At 39.3% G+C, this 25111-nt stretch overlaps 1 protein-coding gene across 44 annotated transcripts in view; it reads left to right on the forward strand.

Moving 5' to 3' along the window:
* RIMS1 (regulating synaptic membrane exocytosis 1) overlaps nt 1-25111 on the forward strand; it is a 607640-nt gene that overhangs the window by 79391 nt on the left and 503138 nt on the right. The gene's annotated exons all lie outside the window — the stretch shown is intronic.

Below are 25111 nucleotides of genomic sequence, written 5' to 3' on the forward strand. Positions count from 1 at the left end.
GGCTTTACAGGTGGCACTAGTGGTAAGGAACCCACCTGCCAATACAGGAAACATAAGAGACACTGGTTAAATCCCTGGGTTGGGAAGATCCCCTGGAGGAGGTCACTGTAACCCATTCAAGTATTCTTGCCTGGAGAATCCCACAGATGGAGGAGCCTGGCGGGGTGAAGTCCATAGTGTGACAAAATGTTGGACATGACTGAAGTGACTTATCGTGCACTCATGCACAGATGGACCTAGAGATGGTCGTACAGAGTGAAATAAGTCAGAAAGGGGAAGAAAGATATCATATATTAATGCACAGATGTGGAATCTAGAAAATGGCACAGATGAACCTGTTTGCAAAGCAGAAATAGAGAGCCAGACGTAGAGAACAAACAAACAGAACCAAAGGGATAAAGGGTGGGGGTGGAATGGTGTAAGGAATTGGGAGATTGGGATTGACATATATATATATATATACTACTATTGGTAAAGAATCTGCCTGCCAATGCAGGAGATGTGGGTTCAATCTCTGAGTCAGGAAGATCCCCTGGAGAAGGAATGGCAACCCATTCCAGTATTATTGTTTGGGAAATCCCATGGAGAGAGAAGCCTAGTGGGCTATAGTCCATGAAGTTACAGAGTCACACATGACTTAGCAACTAAACAACAACAAGAACAAATGTATACAATAGATAACTAATGAGAACCTACTGTATAGCACAGAGAACTCAACTCAATGCTCTGTGGTGACCTAAATGGGAAGGAAATCCAATAAAGAGGGAATATATGTTAACTATAGCTGACTCACTTTTCTGTACAGCAGAAACTAATACAACATTGTAAATAAGCTATACTCCAATAAAATTAATAAAAACAATAAAAAGTGATTAACACCTAATAAGTGTGTAAAATGTGCCTCATAATTATTGCTAGTAACAGTCTGTGGGCTATAAGAGCTTCACAGATGGAGAAAGGGGAAGGCAGGGGAGGAGGGCGGGGTGGTGCTGGCCTGAGGGCAGGTGGGAAGGGGCGCTGCAGGCTGAAGTGACCTGGGAACTCCTCCGGGCGGTTAGAGCAGGGAGGCCCTGGGGATGTGTAAAGATGCTAGAACGCTGACCTTGCCAAATCATATCCATTTATGTTTTTGGTCTTTATGCATTAAAAGGGTCTAAGTTTACCCATCAAACCTATAAATGGAGTGAGGGCATAGCTAATTCAGGCCTGCAAAGCAGAGGTGAGGGCAATTACCAGGGTCCCTAGTATAGACATCACATGGTCCCTGGCGACAGACAAGTGCATTTCAAACTGGGCTGAGGACGTTTTTACAGTAGGAAAATTGGTCCCTGTAAGTGCTTATGGGTGTATTTTTATAGCTTTCAATGCAATATCTTAATGCAGGTTGAGGGTGTGTATGGAATAGGAATGGAAAAACAGACATGACTTGCAAACTTGATCTCAGTATAATTTAGTAGGGTTTAAGCTACCTTGGGATGTCACTTCTAGATCCTGGATCTGAGCATAGGAAGTTAATAAGAAAAGTGCTTTATATCATGTAGCATACTTTCTTCTTCTTTCTCTGAAGGTCCGGAATAAAACAGAATGAAAAAGAACGACTCTCTGTTCTGTTTTCCAAGTATTATTAAATGTACTGTTGTAGGCAACACCCTCCTCTGGTGTTTGCTACACACAGTGGGCTTTGGAATCACAGCACCTCAGATACTTTCACTTTCATGCATTGGAGAAGGAAATGGCAATCCACTCCAGTGTTCTTGCCTGGAGAATCCCAGGGACGGGGGAGCCTGGTGGGCTGCTGTCCATGGGGTCGCACAGAGTCGGACACGACTGAAGCGACTTAGCAGCAGCAGCAGCACAGTTAACATTCCAAATTTTGTCTTATTTCATGGGCAAATTAACCACTTTAAGCTTCAGTATTCTCATTAAAATAAATGACAATATTAAGTACTCTCTACTCGTAGATATACAGCAAGAATGAAATGAGACAGGCAAACTCTTAACCTTCATAAACGTTAGACTAATGCAAGTTGAATGGCTATGAATTGTCAAGTCATCCTGTGGTCTTACATACAATGGTTAAGTGTAATGCTTCCATTGACCAGTTAAAGGATTAGTAGTTGAAACTTTTCTATACTGCTGACAGAAATATAAAACAGTGTAGCCACTTTGGGGAACAGTGTAGCAGTTTCCTCTAAAATGAGCGTGCACTGGCCAGATAACCCACCAGTTCCACTCCTAGGTGTATCCTTAGAAGGAATGAAGAAATATGCCTTCACCAAAGATCTAGCCTCAATTTGTAGCAGTTTTATTCATATAGGCAAAAACTGGAGACAATAAAATAGCCATCAACTGCTGAGTGAATGGGCAAGCTGTGATACATCCATAAGACGAAATACTGCTCAGCTCTAGAAAGGACCCAAATAGTGATTCATGGGAAAACACAGTGGGTCTCAGATATATTACGCTAATTGAAAGAATTCAGACAAAAAGACTACAAATTGGATGATTCTAGAAAGGGAAAATTTATAGAGATGAAAAAGACATCGCTGGTTGTCATGGGATAGAGTTGGGGCAGAGGTGAGAAGAGTGGAGGAGATGGACACAGGAGACAGGAAAGAACTTTTTGGGTGATAAGAGTGTTCCATATTTTGACTGCGGTGTTTGGTACAAGGCTGTATACATCTGTCAAAGAACTGATAGCCATGAACTTTAAATGAGTGAATTTTATTGCATGTAAGCTATATCTCAATTCTTAAAACTTAAGGAAGCAGATATCAAGGAAATCTCTGAGAAGGGAGAACATCACATAAATTTGCAACCCAGAAAATCATTCTAGAAAGGAGAAACCAACAACTTGGACAGTGCACATGTAGCCATCCTGACATTTGAGTCTCTAATTAGGATCTGGTGATAGTGAATTAAGTAAAAATGTGAATTCAAAAACAGAAACATCTTAGAAAATCTGCAGTTACAAGTTTATTAGAATAATTTTAGAAGTCTCTTCTAAAACTTTTGTATGAGTGTTTGAGAACTATGAATTGTCCAGAAATTTCAAGATTTATTTTGAAAAATAACTTGCTGTTTAATCTTCCTCCCCAAAATACTTTTTTCCTACTACGAGAAAACTTCTACCTTTAAAGCTGGTTTTTAAGTGCCATAGTCTGATATGTTTTATCTGAAGTGATGAAATAACACAAGCTTCCTCTTAAAAAAAAAAAAAAAAAAGGAAGAAAACTCAAAACACTGCCTGAAGCATACCTTTTGTGCATTTTTTTTCCATGTTTACCTCTTTTATTGGACTGCCTTTACCAAGAAACCCATAAATCTAATATTTAAAGTGCAAAATTATATGTAAGTAGCTGTAATACTTGGCATTTAAATGTGTACTTAAAATCCGCAAGCAAGAATCAAATATATTGTTGGTTAGTTGACTGTGGTTAGATGGAAGACATGAGAAATCAAGTAAGCTAACCCGAAGATTGGGACATTGGTTTCACATTCTGTTCCCCAGCCTGATCTCTTTAGTGTGTTGATAACATGGTAAATCCAGAATTTTTCCACAATTTTTTTCTGACCTAGCTCCTATTTTAGCTTCAGCTTGGTTAGTTCCTTGTTTCAGGAGGTTTTTTGTTGTTCCCCTGCTCTCAGAACCACCTTGCACTGACTACACAACCCTGTTAGTAAGGTCATTAGTCAATAGGATGATATGTCTTCTACATTCTTATACACAACATTTTTGAAGCACCTCTATTTCCAAGGTAATGTTCAAATCAGGGTGAAAGAATGACTTTTTAAGATAATACTATACAATGTGATAGTGTCTTCAATGCATTTTTAAATATAGTATTTCATTTCCTATTGCTAAGAATCCTCAGCATAATAGAATCCTCAATAATATTATGCTCACCGTGTCCTGCAATAAGGAGACACAGAAGGTTACTCATCTAATGTTTTCTAGTCAGTAGGTGGCCAGTGCACCTAGAACTCAGTTCTTTTGATGCCTTTTTCTGCTTCTCTACCATCCTACCTTTCTATGTTAACCTTCTTGCTCTCTGATAAAATAAACAAATTTGGACACCTGTATTTGGTTGGCAATTGTGTTTTTCCATCCAGGTCTCTTGGGATGAGAGTCAGTAGAGGTCCAGACTGATATGATTTTCATGACTTTTTGCATTTTTCAGTATCTTTTAATAAAAATATTTTACACTTTTGGCATAAGGTGTATAGAAATTACAGCTAATGCTCAGAATTCCTTATAAAAGAAATGTCATTTGCTTTATCATAAGGCATATGGCATAGGGCATATTTTCAGTTCTACATAAATTGTATACTGAGTCTTCCAAAATACCAATTTTAGGATTTTTTCCCCCACCATAAATGCTTGTACCAGTCTTCCATAATATGTTGTGTAAAATACTGGAAGCAAATTTACCTTTTAAATAATCTGCATATGTGACAGGTAATAATTTAAATATGGTTTTAAAACCATAGTGCCATGTTTGTCCTTTTCCTGAACTCTATTTTAAAACCTCCTTTAAGTTCTTTAAGTGTACTTAATATTTCATCTTGATGAAAAATATCCCTACACAAAACATATTTCTTAGCTTTAATTATGTTTATATTTACCATTCTGACAGTGCATAAAGGAATACAGTGTTTGCTTTGAAAATGTGTATTAATTGACTTCCACAGTTGTTTATTGGAGTTACTGTTTTCTAAAACACATTAAACTGTTTTCTACTTACATGAAAGATGATATATCTTCAAATTACTAGACTTTTGACTTCTTTCTTTGAGCTATTGGTTATTGTTATTGCTTATTTTTTACTTTTTTATTAAGATGTAATTTACATACAATGAAATGCACAGATCTGAAGTTTTTGGCTTGATGAATAATGACATTTGCATTCACTTGTGTCACCACATCTCAAAACAGGATATAAAACATCCTCATCACTCGATCCATCCACCCCACCTGTGGCAACTTTGTTCTTAATCTTGACACATGGAGAACTTTTTACCTCTTCCTTATAAAAGTTGAATCACACAATCAGAAACCTTGTGTCTAGATTCTTTGTTCAACAAAATATTTTTGAGGTTCATCCACACTGTTGCGTATAACAGGAGTACATTTCTTTTTATGAATATACTAAAATTCTTCTCAATAAATTCTTCTGTTGATGGGTTGCTTCCACTTTTAGGCTCTGAATATTCTTGTATAAGTCATTTTGGAGACATATGTTTCATTTCTCTTGAGTAGTAGACTAGGTTGCTTCTTTATTGATTTATAATAAGTATTCTGGATACAAGCCCTGTATATGTACATATAATTAGTATATAATGAAGATTTATAAAATAAATATTTTCTCTCAGTTTGCGACTAGCATATTTTTTACTTTAATGTGATTTTTGGGGAGACAATTTTTTTTTTATATTAATGAGTCATATATTAAAATTTTTATCACTGGTGAAATATCAGTAATTTTTAATTATTTAGTGTCAAAACCTATAATACTTTTCCAAAGTAAAAATGTCATTTTAAGTCATTGTTGTTTGTTGTTGTTGTTTGGTTGCTAGGTCATGTCTGACTCTTTTGTGACCCCATAGACTGTAGTCCACAAGGCTCCTTCATCCATAGGATTAACCAGGCAAGAATACTGGAGGGTGTTGCCATTTCCTTCTCCATGGGATTTTCCTGACCCAGAGATCAAACCCACATCTCCTGCCTTGCAGGCAGATTCTTTACCACTGAGCACCATGAAGACAATCTTCCCGATGCCGTATTTTGGGGTAAATGTACTACTTCAGTTCAGTTCAGTTCAGTTGCTCAGTCGTGTCCGACTCTTTGTGACCCCATGAATCGCAGCACACCAGGCCTCCCTGTACATCACCAACTCCCGGAGTTCACTCAGACTCATGTCCATCGAGTCAGTGATGCCATCCAGACATCTCATCCTCTGTTGTCCCCTTCTCCTCCTGCCCCCAATCCCTCCCAGCATCAGAGTCTTTTCCAATGAGTCAACTCTTCGCATGAGGTGGCCAAAGTACTGGAGTTTCAGCTTTAGCATCATTCCTTCCAAAGAAATCCCAGGGCTGATCTCCTTCAGAATGGACTGGTTGGATCTCCTTGCAGTCCAAGGAACTCTCAAGAGTCTTCTCCAACACCACAGTTCAAAAGCATCAATTCTTCGGTGCTCAGCTTTCTTCACAGTCCAACTCTCACATCCATACATGACCACAGGAAAAACCATAGCCTTGACTAGACGAACCTTTGTTGGCAAAGTAATGTCTCTGCTTTTGAATATGCTATCTAGGTTGGTCATAACTTTCCTTCCAAGGAGTAAGCGTCTTTTAATTTCATGGCTGCAGTCACCATCCGTAGTGATTTTGGAGCCCAGAAAAATAAAGTCTGATACTGTTTCCACTGTTTCCCCATCTATTTGCCATGAAGTGATGGGACCAGATGCCATGATCTTCGTTTTCTGAATGTTGAGCTTTAAGCCAACTTTTTCACTCTCTTCTTTCACTTTCATCAAGAGGCTTTTGAGTTCCTCTTCACTTTCTGCCATAAGGGTGGTGTCATCTGCATATCTGAGGTTATTGATATTTCTCCTGGCAATCTTCATTCCAGCTTGTGTTTCTTCCAGCCCAGCGTTTCTCATGATGTACTCCGCATATAAGTTAAATAAGCAGGGTGACAATATACAGCCTTGACGGACTCCTTTTCCTATTTGGAACCAGTCTGTTGTTCCATGTCCAGTTCTAACTGTTGTTTCCTGACCTGCATACAGATTTCTCAAGAGGCAGATCAGGTGTTCTGGTATTCCCATCTCTTTCAGAATTTTCCACAGTTTATTGTGATCCACACAGTCAAAGGCTTTGGCATAGTCAATAAAGCAGAAATCGATGTTTTTCTGGAACTCTTGGTTTTTCCATGATCCAGAGAATGTTGGCAATTTGATCTCTGGTTCCTCTGCCTTTTCTAAAACCAGCTTGAACATCAGGAAGTTCACGGTTCACATATTGCTGAAGCCTGGCTTGGAGAATTTTGAGCATTACTTTAGTAGCGTGTGAGATGAGTGCAATTGTGCGGTAGTTTGAGCATTCTTTGGCATTGCCTTTCTTTGGGATTGAAATGAAAACTGACCTTTTCCAGTCCTGTGGCCACTGCTGAGTTTTCCAAATTTGCTGACATATTGAGTGCATCACTTTCACAGCATCATCTTTCAGGGTTTGGAATAGCTCAACTGGAATTCCACCACCTCCACTAGCTTTGTTCGTAGTGATGCTTTACTTCACATTCCGGGATGTCTGGCTCTAGGTCAGTGATCACATCATCGTGATTATCTGGGTCGTGAAGATCTTTTTTGTACAGTTCTTCTGTGTATTCTTGCCATCTCTTCTTAATATCTTCTGCTTCTTTTAGGTCCATACCATTTCTGTCCTTTATTGAGCTCAGGCCTGGGGTTGCTCCTCCTGGCCCCCGCCCCTGGCCTCGGGCGTGGGGGTATGGGGTATCTCCTCCCGGCCACCTCCCCTGACCTCGGACGCTGGGTATCTCCTCTCAGCTGCCCCCTGACCTTGGACGCAGGATAGCTCCTCTCGGCCGTTCCTGCGCGGTCGCAGTCTGGTACTCTTGGCCGCTGCCCCTGACCTCGGATGTAGGGTAACTCCTCTTGGCCGCTGCCCTTCGGGCATGGGGTCCTCCCGGCTCCTGCCCCTGACCCCGGACATGGGGTGGTGTGCCCGTCGCAGCCGCCTGCGCTTTGGTGCGCTCTCTCTATGGGGAAAAAATATATATATATACAGTAAATTTTTCTGAAAAATAAATGTATAAAATGTATGTATGAAAAGTATAAATTTTAAAGGTTTGTGGTATTTTTTCTCTTATATTAGTGTGACAAATATTCTTACCTATTGCAGTAATTACATTTTTATTTCCCATATATCTTACTTAGGAATTACAAAGAAGAACATTGGGATTTCTGCACTTTTAAAAATTATTTCTCTCAAATTTTACATAAGTATATTGATGGCTTTTGTTGAGTATGATGACTACTCCATTTCTTCTATGGGATTCTTGCCCACAGTAGTAGATATAATGGTCATCTGAATTGAATTCTCCCATTCCTGTCCATTTTACTTCATTGACTGCTCGCATGTCAATGTTCACTCTTGCCATCTCCTCTTTGACCACTTCCAAATTACCTTGCCCTCATAGTCAACAAGAGTCTGAAATGCAGTACTTGGGTGCAGTCTCAAAAATGACAGAATAATCTCTGTTCCTTTCCAAGGCAAGCCATTTAACATCATGATAATCCAAGTCTATTCCCTAATCACCAATGCTGAAAAGATTGTTGCAGTGTTCTATGAGGGCCTAAAAGATCTTCTAGAAGTAACACCCAAAATAGATGTCCTTTTCCTTTTCATCGTAGGGGACTGGAATGCAAAAGTAAGAAGTCAGGGGATACATGGAGTAACAGGCAAGTTTTTGGAGTACAAAATGAAGCAGGGCAAAGGCTAACAGAGTATTGCAAAGAGAACACACAGGTCATAGCAAACACCCTCTTCCAACAAAACAAGAGATGGTCATCATCAGATGGTCAATACTGAAATAACAATGATTATACTCTTTGCAGCCAAAGACAGAGAAGCTCTATACAGTCCGCAAAAACAAGACTGGGAGCCAACTGTGGCTCAGATCATGAACTCCGTATTGTCAAATTCACACTGAAATTGAAGAAAGTAGGGAAAACCACTAGGTAACTCAGCTATGACCTAAGTCAAATCCCTTATGATTATACAGTGGACACGAAAAATAGATTCAAGGGATTAGATCTGATTGACAGAATGCTGGAAAAGCTATGGATGGAGGTTCATAACATTTTACAGGAGACAGTGATCAAAACCATTCCCAGAAAAAAAGAAATGCAAAAAGGCAAAAGGGTTGTCTGGGGAGGCCTTACAAATAGATGATAAAAGAAGAGAAGTAAAAGGTAAAGGAGAAAAGGAAAGATATACCCATTTGAACATTTGAATGCAGAATTCCAAAGAATAGTAAGGAGTGATAAGAAAGACGTCCTAAGTCATCAATGCAAAGAAATAGAGGAAAACAATAAAATGGGAAAGATTAGCGATCTCTTTAAGAAAATTAGAGATACCAAGGGAACATTTCATGAAAACATGGGCTCAATAAAGGACATAAATGGTAAGGACCTAACAGAAGCAGAAGATATTAAGAAAAGGTGGCAAGAATACACAGAAGAACTACACAAAAAAGATCTTCATGACTCAGATAACCACATTGATGTGATCACTCATCTAGAGCCAGACATCCTGGAGTGCACAGCCAAGTGGGTCTTAGGAAGTATCACTACAAACAAAGCTAGTGGAGGTGATGGAATTCCAGGTAAGCTATTTGAAATTCTAAAAGATGATTCTGTGAACGTGCTGCACTCAATATGCCAGCAAATTTGGAAAACTCAGCATTGGCCACAGGACTGGAAAAGGCGTTTTCATTCCAATCCCAAAGAAAGGCAATGCCAAAGAATGTTCCAACTACTTCACAATTGCATTCATTTCACATCCTAGCAAAGTAATGCTCAAAATTCTCCATGCTAGGCCTGTCGGAGAAGGCAATGGCAACCCACTCCAGTACTCTTGCCTGGAAAATCCCGTGGACAGAGGGGCCTGGTAGGCTGCAGTCCATGGGGTCGCTAGGAGTCGGATACGACTGAGTGACTTCACTTTCACTTTTCACTTTCATGCATTGGAGAAGGCAATGGCAACCCACTCCAGTGTTCTTGCCTGGAGAATCCCAGGGATGGGGAGCCTTGCGGGCTGCTGTCTATGGGGTCGCACAGAGTTGGATAGGACTGAAGAGACTTAGCAACAGCAGCAGCAGGCCTCAGCAGTACATGAAAAGAGAATTACCAGATGTTCCGCCTAGATTCAGAAAAGGCAGAGGAATGAGAGATCAAATTGCCAACATCCATTGGCATAGTAAAAGCAAGAGATTTATAGAAATCTATAAATAGAGAAAGCAAGAGAATTCCAGAAAAAAAACATCTACTGCTTCATTGACTACTCTAAAGCCTTTGACTGTGGGGATCATAACTAACTGTGGAAAATTTTTAAAGAGATTAGAATACCAGACCACCTTACCTGCCTCCTGAGAAACCTGTATGCAGTTCAAGAAGCAACAGAACCAGACATGGAACAACAGACTGGTTCCAAATTGGGAAAGGAGTACAAACAGTCTATATATTATCACTGTGCTTATTTAACTTGTATGCAGAGTACATCATGTGAAATACTGGGATGGATGAAGCACAAGCTGGAATCAAGATTTCTAGGAGAAATATCAATAACCTCAGATATGCAGATGACACCACGCTTATGGCAGAAAGTGAAGAGGGACTAAAGAGCCTCTTGCTGAGGTGAAATAGTAAAGTGACAAACGTGGCTTAAAGCTCAACATTCAAAAAATGAAGTTCATAGCATCCGGTCCCATCACTTTATGGCAAATAGATGGGAAAACAATGGAAACAGTGTCAGACTTTGTTGTCTTGGGCTCCAAAATCCCTGCAGATGGTGACTGCATGAAATTAAAAGACTCTTGCTCCTTGGAAGAAAACCTATGACAACCTTGACAGCATATAAAAAAACCGAGACATTATTTTGCCTACAAAGATTCATATAGTCCAAAGCTATGGTTTTTCCAGTAGTCATGTATGAAAATGAGAGTTGGTCCATAAAGAAGGCTGATCGCCAGAGAATATGTGATTTTGAACTGTGGTGTTGGAGAAGACTCTTGAGAGTCCCTTGGACAGGAAGAAAATCAAACCAGTCAATCCTAAAGGAAATCAATCCTAAATATTCATTGGGAGGACTGATGTTGAAGCTGAAGCTCCAACACTTTGGCCAACTGATATGAAGAAGTGACTCACTGGAAAAGGCCCTGATGCTGGGAAAGATTGAATGCAGGATGAGAACGGGATGATAGAGGATGAGATGGTTGGATGTCATCACCAACTCGATGGACTTGAGTTTGAGCAAGCTCTGGGAGATGGCCAAGAATGGAAACCTGGTGTGCTGCAGTCTGTGGGTTTGCAAAGAGTCAGACATCACTGAGGGACTGGAAAACAGCAAATGATTACTACCTGCATAAAAAGCTATCCAACCAACATACAAAATCTTTAAGCTTTGCCCAAAGGATTGCTAGTTTAGGCAAAATCTGTCCCTTTGATGATCTGATATTGATGGTTAATTATAAAATAAAATAATTTATTATATAACTTTTGGTGTCATCTCTCAGTGAAAGTAATATATAAGAATAGAGAAAAATATGTACTCTTAATCTGTATTGTCTTACTTGGAAGATGAACTTTCTGAGAGTTTGGTGATACGTTTATTCCATGGACCAAAATGTAAGGCCTTTGCCTATGTTCAGGTAGACACAATAAAGCTTTTAGACTAATAAGTGGCCACATCAAGATATTCTCCCCTGAAGTTTAGTGCAGTTTTTGTTCTTCTGTGTCACCTGGAATAATTTACCAAGCATTGATTCTGTCCTGTGGAGAATTCTTATTTTTCTCATGTTGCAGTTATCAAGTGTCACATCATCACTTTCTGAACTGTATTTTATTCCTTGGAAAATGCTACATATTATGCTTCTGTGTTTAGAGAACAGTGAACACTAGCATTTTGAAGAGTCTGAAAATTTAAGCAGTAAGAAAACCTACCCTGCCTGTCTAAATTAACATTCTCCTCATTTATTTTATTTGATCATTAAATCATTTCCTTTCTGTGTTTAACAGTTCCTAGGGAGGGTTTCCCTGAAACAAAAAATTCTTTCTGAAATGCTAATTTTGTATAACACGTCAACCTTAGAAAGATGTCATTATCATCATTATTATTCTTTTATATATATATTTTATATTGTGTTTACATATTCATATATTAGATGCCAGGTATGCTCTTTAAGATTTATTAGAGTTTTATAATGTAACAAAAATTTAATTTAAATTTTCCTGATGGGATAAAATTTTAACCTTTTTCTATTATTCTTTTTTACTTTTCTCAAATATATTTCAACATAAAACATTAGTAAAATGTAGATTGAAACTTTTAAGTAAGAAAAAATGAGGTTACAATAACCCTGTATACAAGACAGCAAAAGAGACACTGATGTATAGAACAGTCTTTTGGACTCTGTGGGAGAGGGAGAGGGTGGGATGATTTGGGAGAATGGCATTGAAATATGTATAATATCATATATGAAATGAGTCGCCAGTCCAGGTTCAATGCACGATACTGGATGCTTGGGGCTGGTGCACTGGGACAACCCAGAGGGATGGTATGGGGAGGGAGGAGGGAGGAGGGTTCAGGATGGGGAACACATGTAAACCTGTGGCGGATTCATTTCAATATATGGCAAAACCAATACAATATTGTAAAGTTAAAAAATAAAATAAAATAAAATAAAAAAAAAACCTCTTTGGATGGTTCTGTGACCGTGTTTTGGAAGCCATGCACTGATAATTTCCCCTGAATATCACTTCTGTCAATTGGCCTTTTTCTAGGACCTGGATATTAGAGGAGCATCATAAAATTTGAGTTTATATTCCTTCCTGTGGACCTAGAGGGAAAATATTGCACAAAAAAATGGAGCCAGGTTTTAAGAGAATTGTTAACCAAAAGAATTGCAGCTAGAGTGGGCCAGTTCCCTGAGCTAATGCCTTAGGAGACTACCTGCATAAAAAGGAGACATAATTGAGGGGCTGATGAGAAAGAAGCAAAGATTTGTATAGCTGATTCACTTTGCCATGTTGAAACTAACACAAGATTGTAAAGCACCTATACTTCAATATTTTTTTAAAAGTATCTTAGTTCTTGAGGCTGATGACCAAAAGGTCATCCTTAAAATTTTGAAAGGACTCATAAAACAAAGATGATATATCTTTCAAACTCTTTCTTCTTGATGAGTGATCACTTTTCTATTTCCATGATTTTTAAAATATTAAAGGACTTTGCTTTTGGAAAAAGAAAGAAAGTAGCAAAGAGATTTAATTCAAGTACATGGAGAGATGTCTCTGTGGCTTTAGGTTTGCCTACAGCAGAAGCATAAGAGCCATAGAGGAAATTAGTGACTTGGATGGAAGGTGTGTTGAATTTAAGTCTTGGAGTTTAAGAACCTCTCATGTTTTTCTTTACTCATAATATGTACATAAGAGGTGTATTCCAAGGAAACCCTAGGAATGACTAGCTGGAACTCTGGAAAAGATAGCTAAAAAGCAACCTGAACATTACTTATATGTTATAATGGAATTATAATTATTTTATGACCTTGGAGAACTGACGTGACAGTGTAGATATACATTTAAAATAAAAGAGACTATAGTTTTTTTCTTCAAAATGAATATAAACTTTATATTTAAACATTTGGTGGGGACAAGAGGCAGCCTCTATTCCATTATTAGCCTAGATTCCTACACTTAATCTTCTTTCTGTACTTGAAGATAATATTTTATATTAAAATAGGAGGAATTTAAGCAATTTCAAATAATTAAAATAGTATACTAATAGAGCTCAGTTGTGGAATGAATACCGTTGCAATTTACACGTTAGGCTTTTATAAATGCTTTGTCATGTGGTTATTTAACTTGCCCACCATACAGAGTTGTGAGGATCACATGAGTTCATGCATATAGGGGCTTAAAAGAGTCTGTGTGATCAATGCTTAGTAAACGTAAGTTGGTAATTTCCTGCTGCTATTGATGAGCAAGCTGATTTGCTTTCAGGTTGTGGTATAGCACAGGGCATGGTACTTGGCACAGAGCAGCTGTCCTGTAAGTGTTCGCTCATTGATCACAAAGATGTCATGGTCATTGGAGCTTCCCAGTCAGGTCCCTGGAACACACTTTCATTTCATGTCCTATTTCTAAAACATGCATTTCCTGAATGTCTTTCCAGCTGTTAACAAAATTTTTCATCCATACATAAGGACTAATTTGTTTCTTAGAAGATGCTAGTGAAGGATTAATGGAAGTCTTTAGCCTGGAAGGCTTCCTAGAGTTCAGTGCATTTGAGTTGAATTTTGTAAGAACTAAAAATGAATGGAGAGGGAAAAGGAGGCAGAACATTTTAAGCAAGAAATGTGGCATATGAACTGGAGATGCAAGCGACAGAAGGATGTTCTGAAATATTGAGATGGATGCACCTAACTTGAGAAGCAGACTCTGTTAGGAGTTAAGAGGAAGAGATTAGTGAATGAGGATGTGTGTAGGTGGGACCCTGGAACTAGACAGTGGTGTGTGTATTTGACATGATCGGGGATGGGAAGTGTTTTGTGGAATCTGAGGGCAGGAGAAGATGGCACTTGAGGAAGATCAACTCAAGCAGTTCACTCCAGAAAGAATATGACTTTGGAAGCAGAGGACTAATGCCTTACTGGCCATTTGAGAAAGTAAGAGGCCACAGGGCACCAAGATTGTGGACATCAGTAACGGGAGGGTTTAACTGACTACCAGGCACACTTTGGGAGGTGTTTCAGTCTAGGGTGGGGGGGGGACACTGAGTTTAGTACTTTAGTCTGATCTGGCTCAGTCATTAGGAAGGTTTTCAGGTAGACAGATTTCAGACCTGATAGGTAGTGGAAATTGAATTCTGGAAATGATAGTTCAGGAATCATCAGCCCCTCGGAAGCCACAAGAATGATGCTCTTATTAAGTCAAAAGTGCTCAGAGAGTGCTTACCCTTGTCAATGAGGAGTCAGCAGTCCTAGTCTGTGGATTACTTTTCCAGATCTCATACACCTCTTATTTGTCTAAATATCTTTACATATTTTCATCAGTTTGGTTGAAGGGGAGAAGAAAATGATTTACAAGTTTTTTGATATTTTCATTCTGAATGTCAAAAATACTTAGAACAAGAAGCAATCATATTCAGGTATTAAAGTTTCTATTGATGTGTCCAAATGATTTGGATTCATCCTTTTGTCATATTTTGGGTAAAAAAAAAATAAAGCATCATGGCCTCTTGAAAAAATAAAGAAATCTTCATTTACAATAGGAAAGGAATAGTGTATATTTAGTATTGAGCACTTTCATATTTATATGAAAATTTATATATATATAGTCCATGGGCAATGTATTTTCATATCTGATTGACTCCAGTTTCTCTCTAAGTTTCCAGCCAGGTGAATCAGATGAGAAATTAGTAATAATTAATTGAATACAATACCTGAAATATTTCATTAATTAATGCTTTTCCAAGTTCCAATTCCCCATTTTATCTATTTAAAATCCACTTAAATCCCACCAAGGAACTATTATGGACCTCTTAGTAGATATTTATTTAGCTATCTGGCTTCCCATGAGCAAGGAGAAGGAATACTTGTGGAGAAAAGGCACACGTAGAACAATCCTAAAATCATTATTTAAAGAGCTATGGCTTTGTGTTACAAATAAAAAGCAGGAAAATCATTAGTTGTAAAGAAGCTCTGGCAATAATCCTTACAAATACCATTCATCCCTCCTTGCTACCAAATGGAATTTTTTATCCTGGACATTAAACTGTAGATAAGCATTATCAGACAGCTCTCTATTCTTCTAGGATCCTGAAATGTCACAAGAGGATGTGAGGTGCTTAAAGCTTGAAATACTCAATTACAATCTTGTGTCTCATGCTAACACTTGAATGACAATGGAATAATTTATTTGATCAAAACAAAGCACTTCACAGAAGTGTGTAGTTTTTGAAATGAGTTGTGCTTCTGAGAAGAAATGGTAATACTGCACAAGTAAACATGTAACTTGGGTGACACCAAGGGCCACCTATGACCTGTGAGCAGATGGCATTCTAAAGGCATGTGGGATCCTTAGCTCAGCTCCTGGCCCAAGGCAGACACTCAGAAATGTGAGCTGATATCACTCACTGTCCTCTTCCTGTTCTGTTATTGTAGAGTTTTTGTATCTGAATAGATTTACATTTCTTGAAATTCATCTTGTTTTGCTGAATTGCATTTTTGATTAATGAAGGCAGTTTTACTTACTTGACTCTCTGTGTTACTGTTTCCTTGTAATTTGATATCATTGCTGATCCAGCAGACTCTATCATCTCAGTCATTCAATCGTGTGGCCCTCTGTGTAGGTGGAGAGACCACCCTCAGCCAGGCTTGAGACAGAGCCCCAGTTCAGAGTAAGGATCCCACGTTGGGCTCTAAGGCCCAGGAGCTGGCTGTGAATGGCCAGCCATTCACATGTGTGCATGTGTACTCAGTTGCTCAGTCATGTCTGACTCTTTAGGACTCCAAGGACTGTCGCCCTCCAGGCTCCTCTGTCCAAGGGATTATCCCAGCAGGGATGCTGGAGCAGGTTGCCATTTCCTCCTACAAGGAGATCTTCCTGATCCATGGATCAAACCAGGGTGAGGTCCTATTTATGAATGGAATTGAAGTACTAACAACTATAAACAATTTCCCCTTTAAGATAACCATATGTTAGTGGATGAGTGTTTGCTCAGTCATGTCCGATTCTTTTTGACCCTGTGGACTGTTGGGGTCCTCTGTCCATGGGATTCTCCAGGCAAGAATATTGGAGTCGGTTGCCATTTCCTTCTCCAAACCGTATGCTGGTTCCAAGATTATTCCTCAGTACTACCATTCTCATTCATTTTAGATCAATATGCTTTCTCTTGTTGTTGTTCAGTCACTCAGTCGTGCCCAACTCTTTGCCACCCCACAGACTACAGCACACCAGCCTTCCTTGTCCTTCACCATCTCCTGGAGCTTGCTCAAACTCATGTCCATTGAGTCAGTGATGCCATCCAACCATCTCATCCTCTGTCACGCCCTTCTCCATCCATTCAACTTCTCCCTTTGCCAGGGGGAGTTCATCACCTGGGACTGTGCCTATAGATATAAAAAAATTAAAACCTTCCTCATGACTCTTTTCACAACCTACCTTACCTCACTCTCTATTTTCACATTGCTCTTTCCCCTCAACCTTCTGCCTTTCCACTGAAGTCTCCCCACCCCCCACTTTTAGTCTTGGAGGGTCCAGAAGGTGGCTTAGGCCTCCCTTGCCTCATTGGTGCCTCTGCTGCCTTGATTCTAGGATTGTTTCTTCTGGCTGGAAATACCTTACCTCTTAATAGATGAGATTTTTTTCCCCTCTATTGAATGCACACAAGTCATTCTCCCTTGCAGGTTTAGTGGCAGGAATTTTCTCATAATCTTCCTTTTTTTCTAAAGTTACGTTCTATCTTGCAGGCAGCAGGTGGCTTCTGGTGAATGCACACAGATTAATAAGTAGAAAAATGTCAGCAGGATGGTGTGTGGGGAATGGTAGCAGATATAAATCCATAGGTCTATGTAACACTTCAAGAATGGCAAATGGAGACAGGAACTGATTGTGTTAATAGGAAATATTAGCTTGGGTAAAAGGTTAATTGGGTGTATTGCTGCCATGTTGGAAACAATATTAGGACCTTATAGAACCAAACCTGTTAGCATCCTGGAGACATGAGAGGTGATAAACAGGCAGATTTGAATGGTCCAGAAGACCAAGGGCTTGATTTCTTATGTATTATTTCCCTTCTTATCAGTCTTTGAGAAAATTGTTTTTCCCAACTTTAAAATCACCCATTAATCTCTGTAGCAAATCGATATCTTGTTATCACCTTTATTTGAGAATCCTATACTTTTTAGTCTGGTTTTGTGAATAAATTCCTGGCCTAGTTAAGGGAGATTTAACTGTCCTCACAACTTACTGTGGAAACCGGCCAGCTGGGTTCCCTTTTCTTACAATTAAGAGCCTAACTTACCTGTCCTCATTGTCTTTTTTAAAATAAAGGTCACTCCTATGTAGCTTCTGAGCATTCTCTGAATGTACATCCGAGGTAGAACACACCCTGATGATCTGTGATTAGTACATCTGGCTTTTCAACATCCACTTTTTCCGTCTGGTGTAGAATTGTCACTGTTTCATCTTCATCTTAGGGGTAGCAGTCATCACGCTTATCAGTTCACTGCTAAGTAGACATAAATATGCAACTTTTAAAATGCATTTTGTAAAATAATATTTTCAACTTTTCTGTTTTCAGTATTAGTAAATGGAGATGAAAAGATCACTTTTGAAGATTTCCTTTGAAAAGTATTTTTGAAGAGATTTTTATCAACCAAATTATATTTGTCTTGCAAGTAATTTAAAATTTTTTTTCACTTTCTTGACTCTTTTTCTTATATAAGTTGCTTTTCTCTATATGCAGGATGACCCGCCTTGAGTTTTACATTCGCACTGGTCTCAAGGTCACTCTGCATTTCTAATTTAGCCAATCTGACACCTGCTGTCACCATTGTTCTGCTGATATATTTGGAGAATATGGTCTTGGAATACTAGAATAATGTTTCAAGAACACTCAGCTATGTGAGGTATCTGAATAGTTTCAATAATATACCTATATCATGAAATCAATTATATTGAAACATATCTGAGGATACTGGACTCTGTAGCTTCATGATTGATTTGTATTAATTTTCATTCATCTTTTGAGTGTTAATGTCAGAGGGCATCGTTGAATGATGAAGAAGACATTACCTTTGGTCCCAAACAAAACTTGATACACATCTTGGCTTCTTAAAATATTAATATTTGCCAGTTATCACTGGAAAATAAATTTAATCTCTTAGAGTTGTAGTTATTTCATTTGTCAAATAGGACAATCAGATCTCCTTGCAGAGCATTGTGAAGATTAAATAGGATATTAACTGAATATTCTTGAACATTTTCAAAATAGATGACAATAAACAGAAGTTTTTTGTTAGTTTCCTACACTGTTTAGAAAAATAAATAGAAAGGGGGATTAATTTTCTATCTTTACTATTAAGGAATTACCTTATGTACAATTATTTTAAAGTTTTATTTGATAAAAGAGCAGGATACTAGATGTTAAATAGTGTCTCATTGTTTTGAAGCAACAATGTGACACTGAAGAGTCTTTTCCACAAAATTAATCATTAAGGAATTACCTTATGTACAATTATTTTAAAGTTTTATTTGATAAAAGAGCAGGATACTAGATGTTAAATAGTGTCTCATTGTTTTGAAGCAACAATGTGACACTGAAGAGTCTTTTCCACAAAATTAATCATTAAGGAATTACCTTATGTACAATTATTTTAAAGTTTTATTTGATAAAAGAGCAGGATACTAGATGTTAAATAGTGTCTCATTGTTTTGAAGCAACAATGTGACGCTAAAGAGTCTTTTCCATAAAATTAATCAGTTTTTTCTTGTTTAGAAAGAGAATGAACCTTAGTCATGTCATATAAAAACAAATATAATAGATTATACAAATCATAAAATTTATTGGTCATACGTTAATTTATATTTTGCAGATATTTTATATAAATATGCTATAATCATGCAAAAAAGTATTACTTACATCTATTTGTAAATAACTGTATTTTAGCATGTTAGTTACTCAGGCTGGAAATATAAAGCATTTTGTCTTATTCATTTAACAAATATGTAGTGAGTGACTATGATGTTCTATGTGACTATGCCCTGTTCTAGGCTCTGGGCCTTTGCCAGTGAACCAAACAGACATCCTTCCTCTTAAGCAGCTGGTATTTCAAGCTGGGTTGAAGAGGAGAGGCAGATTTACAACGGCAACCCACTCCGGTATTCTTGCCTGGAGAATCCCATGGACAGAGGAGTCTGGCAGGATACAGTCCATGGGGTCGCAAGAGTTAGACATGACTTAGCACCTAAACCACCACCACCACCAGAGCAAGAGGAGGTGAAGGGCACTGAAAGTCTGGTGGGGGCAGACCATAGCAGTAGGGAGGGAAGTCGGGTAGGAACCACCAAACACTGATGCTTGAGCAAAGACTGCAAAGCGGGGAGGGGTTAGTCTGATACATATCAGGGAGGGAATCTTTGGTACAATGGTCCTGGTGTGTCTGAGAACCAGCAGAAAGGTCACTGCAGCTGGGTAGCATGAGTTGGATGTGGATGCTGGGGAGGAGATAGTAGGAGAAGAACACTGGGAATTATGTGAGGCCAGATGACACTCCAAGGACTCCTGCGTTTTTGTGAGTAAACTGTAGTACCATTGCAGGATTTGGAGCAGAGGAGTCATGATTGATTTATCTTTCCAAAGGGTCTCTGCCAGCAGCCAGTGAGAAGTCTAATTCAGGAATCCAGTGAAAAGTAGCGTTGACCCCATCGAGGTAGCCATAGGGGAAGGAGGAGAAATGGGCAGATGGCTGCACATATTTGAAAGGAGAATCAAATCTGATGGACTGGACACAGGTACAAGAGAAGTGAGGCCTTGAGACTAAAGCTTTTCGTCTGAACAGCTAGAGAAACCGTTTACAACCAGCCAAGATGGTGCTGGCTCTGGAGGGTCAGGTGTCTAAGAAAAGGTGGATTCCGACTGAAGGTGTTGATTTTAGGAAGCCTACTGGAAACCCAAGCAAAAGTGTTGGGGAAACAACTGGATGCCTGCAGTTAAGAGAGATTCAGGGTGAAGACAAGACTTTGGCATACATTTTCGTACTTTTGCCTAATGTCTTATGTAAGAAGGGTCTCAAGTGCTGAATAGAAGGTTCAGAAGAAAACAACTGATTACAGAGCCCTATTCTTGCCTATTTTTCCCTTACTTCTTTGTGTCTGATTGGTGATCAGCAAATTAGAATACTGTATGTTCGAAAAGTATTTCATTTTCTCAACATGATGTCATTATAACTGACAAACTCTTGTGACAAATGCAGACTAGTACAATCCTACCCAGGGAGTAGGCACAGACACACTTCCCCTAGCCTTGGTTCAGTGTAATTGTCTCTATCACTGAAGGAGAAACCCCAGTAAAGTCCAAAACCACAACAAATGGAGAGTAGAAATGCATAGGTGTCATCATCTGTGGTACAGCTCAGTGCTCAGTCACTAGACTCATGACCTTGTCATCAAGCTGAGTTGAGATAAACTTTCATAAAACAGTAAGGGGTTTTTTTTTGTTTGTTTGTTTTGTTTTTTAGTTATTTTGCAGGGAAGGGGAGGCAAAAGTGGGGCTGGTGACTGCAGGCACCAAAATAGAAACTCAAAAGAGAGAAAGTGATTATGTAAATTGTGCCTTTTGAAGGCATTGAGAATGTTTCATTCACATACTCTAAGTCTCTGGAAGCACATTTAGTTCCTGTTTAGGGAGATGAAAGCCTTGCCACAGCCTCATCTGCGGGCTTGCGGCAGGGTGAGTTTCTCTTGTGTGTACGGTGCTGGGAAGGGTGGGCAGTTGGCAGTGGTTCAGCATTGATTGCAGTCATTCATAAAATCCAACCGCGCGGAAGGCGGAGTCCAGGGGAGCTTCTCTGAGATGCTTGCAGGATGCCTCATTTGAACAAATCCTCAGTGATGCTTGAGGGATAAGGGGTGCTCGCAAGCACTGCCAAGATGGTGAGGGGTCCACCGTCCTTCCCAAGTAACTGAAGACTTTGCAGGAATCAGAGGTCACGCCTCTTGGACTCCTGGTCTCTCCATCCACAGCCTTTCTGGAAAGTCGGCTTTGTGGCTTATCTGTGGCCTCTTTGTGTCTGGATGATGGAGTAAATCATATGTAAGGAAGACCCTTCAGAGAAGGCAATGGCACCCTACTCAAGTACTCTTGCCTGGAAAATCCCATGGACGGAGGGGCCTGGAGGGCTGCAGTCTATGGGGTCGCTGTGGGTCAGACACGACTGAGCGACTTCACTTTCACTTTTCACTTTCATGCATTGGAGAAGGAAATGGCAACCCACTCCAGTGTTCTTGCCTGGAGAATCCCAGGGACGAGGGAGCCTGGTGGGCTGCTGTCTATGGGGTCGCACAGAGTCGGACACGACTGAAGTGACTTAGCAGCAGCAAGGAAGACCCCTGGGGCTTCCCAGGTGGTACCTGTAAAGAGCCCTCATGCCAATGCAGGAGAAATAGGAGATGTGAGTTTGATCCCTGGGTCAGGAAGATCCCCTGGAGGAGGGCATGGTGACCCACTCCAGTGTTCTTATCTTCATGAACAGAGGAGCCTGGTGGGGTCCCTAGAGCATTCATTGCAAAGAGTCTCACACACTGAAGGGCCTTAGTGCACAGCAGTGTGCTGATATATCACTGTGGTGTTTAAGTATGAGGGGTCCCTGTTATTGTGTTACGATTAACGCCTGGGAGAGAATGGGAAGTGGTCGGCTGAACAGTTTCCACACATTACAACTGGCGACACCACTTTGGTTTATCCCTCAAACTGCAATAGGACAGACAAAACAATCCAAATATAACTTTAAAGAAATGCTAATTCATTCAGGCTGACAAAAATCTGAGGAGGGCATTGTATTATTTTATGTATCTTATTCTGAATGTAGGGATTTTTTTCTTCTTCTCTTTCCCTGGAATTTCAATTTCGTCTGAGAAAGTCAGATTAGAAAATGTAAGAATACATATTGGCATAGCTTCGTGCCCCCTCAAATTGGTTGAATAACTAGCAATCTGAAACTGATCACTTTCTCCCTGAGAACAGATTCAACAGCTAGCTGATTCACTCTAAACCTGAGATCAGGATATAAGTTAGTATGAAAAATTAGTTTTTTCTTATTTTGTTTTAAATAAAGTATATTAATTTAGTATATTTTAAATTAAATACATTAAATTCTAGCAACACTGTTTTTGAGTATTGATGTGTTTATTCTTATTATCCAAAAAGAGCTTTAAATTTTAGAAATTCAAATGAGGTTTTTATGGGCCAAAAAACTAAACAGATATTTCTCCAAAGAAGACATACCGATGTCTAACAAACACATGAAAAGATGCTCAACATCACTCATTATCAGAGAAATGCAAATCCAAACCACAGTGAGGTACCATCTCATGCCGGTCAGAATGGCTGCGATCCAAAAGTCTATAAGCAATAAATGCTGGAGAGGGTGTGGAGAAAAGGGAACCCTCTTACACTCTTGGTGGGAATGCAAACTAGTACAGCCACCATGGAGAACAGTGTGGAGATTCCTTAAAAAACTGGAAATAGAACTGCCATATAACCCAGCAATCCTGTTGCTGGGCATACACACTGAGGAAACCAGAACTGAAAGAGACACGTGTACCCCAATGTTCATTGCAGCACTGTTTACAATAGCCAGGACATGGAAGCAACCTAGATGTCCATCAGCAGATGAATAGATAAGAAAGCTCTGGTACATTTACACAATGGAATATTACTCAGCCATTAAAAATAATACATTTGAGTCAGTTCTAATGAGGTGGATGAAACTGGAGCCTATTATACAGAGTGAAGTAAGTCAGAAAGAAAAACACCAGTACAGTATACTAATGCATATATATGGAATTTAGAAAGATGGTAATGATAACCCTGTATGCGAGACAGCAAAAGAGACACAGATGTATAGAACAGTCTTTTGGACTCTGTGGGAGAAGGCAAGGGTGGGATGATCTGAGACAATAGCATTGAAACATGTATATTATCATATGTGCAAGAGATCATCAGTCCAGGTTCGATGCATGAGACAGGGTGCTCAGGGCTGATGTACTGGGATGACCCTGAGGGATGGGATGGTGGCGGTGAGGGAGGTGGGAGGGGGGTTCAGGATGGGGGACAGATGTACACCCATGGCTGATTCATGTCAATGTATGGCAAAACCACTACAATATTGTAAAGTAATTAGCCTCCAATAATAAAATAAAAATATAGTAAATAAAATAAAAATAAATAAATAAATAAATAAGATTCTATAACATAGGCAGACCGATGAAATATGCCAGTTACTATAGTTTTAAGTAAGAACTACTCAATTCTTAAGATTAAATGAGAATTTTCTTACACAGACATGGTCTTTTATGCTGGCTAATAATCCACTTTTATTGGAGAAGAGTTATTTAAAAACATATTGAAGGAAAACTCTGAGTGGCAGATTTCTTTTCTTCCCAAAACTTTGCCTAAATACCTGAATTTTCAGGAGGAAAAAGAAAAAGAAAAAAGGAAATGAACTAAGACAGAAGGTTGCATATGGTTTCTCTACATATAATTCTTCAAGATTTTCTCCAAAGTTGGTGATATTTCCGATATTTTCACAAACCAATGCGTGTAAAAATTCAACATGCCATGTGGGCTATTTTTAGTTGAGTGAGAATTGCTAAAGATTTCCCAGTGCAGTGAAATGTAACTTCCTGTGCACTGTACTTGTGTAAGTTATATTAACATTTCATAGCTCAGTAATACCCCAGGGTATTACTTCTCCTTGGCAACTGCCTTCTTGAATGTTCTCTGAACCTTCCTGCCAGAGGGTCCTTCTCCTCCAATGACTGGTGACCAGTCCATTAAGAGTTTAGCATTCACTCTAGACAGTTACCACATTTCTTTCCTTTGAACCCAGGAGGGGTGGCTTTGAAATGGCACCGTTTTCTTTTCTTGTCACATTATATATTGATTTCTAAGTCTTACTTGATCCTGTTTGGACTTAGCTGTGTGTGTGTGTGTGTGTGTGTGTGCACGCACGTTTCTGTGCAGTGTCCACGTTTGCCTGTATCATTTCTTTCAGAAGTGGAGAATTTTGCCATGCAGCTTTTAGCTCTGGAAAAACAGTTTATCTGCCACCACCTCACCACTGAGCCACCCCTTGAATAGCATGACTGGCCTTACAGGTAGTCAGATCTCCAAGTGCAGTCCAAACCACTGTCAAAGTTAAGAACCAGGTTCATGCTTGAGAATCCCAAGTCCTGTGTGGTTTTTCCATTTAGCAGAGTCTAAGAATCAGGGTCTCAACTTTCTAAACGGGGCTTCCCTATTCAAACCAAGGTTTGTTCAAGGCTTCTGAGGTAGAGGGATATCTGAGCCATCCAAGGACAGCCTCAGAGGGCTACGTTTTCTGGCTTATGCCGTGATTCTCTCCAGTGCTCCATTAAGTCCTGTTGACATCAGGTTAAGAGCATCTCCACCTGCTGCCCTTTGCAGCTGTGACCCATCCTCTGCCTTTATTTATTCTGTGATGGACAACTTAAGACCCAAAGACCTTTTCCTGCCTATTTTCACACTGTGCAGGCATCTTGCATATTTATTTTGCATACTTATG

This window comes from Bos grunniens, chromosome 9 (assembly GCF_055505025.1).
Source record: "Bos grunniens cultivar Pamir isolate PY7600 chromosome 9, Bosgru_T2T1.0, whole genome shotgun sequence".
NCBI classification, from domain to species: domain Eukaryota; kingdom Metazoa; phylum Chordata; class Mammalia; order Artiodactyla; family Bovidae; genus Bos; species Bos grunniens.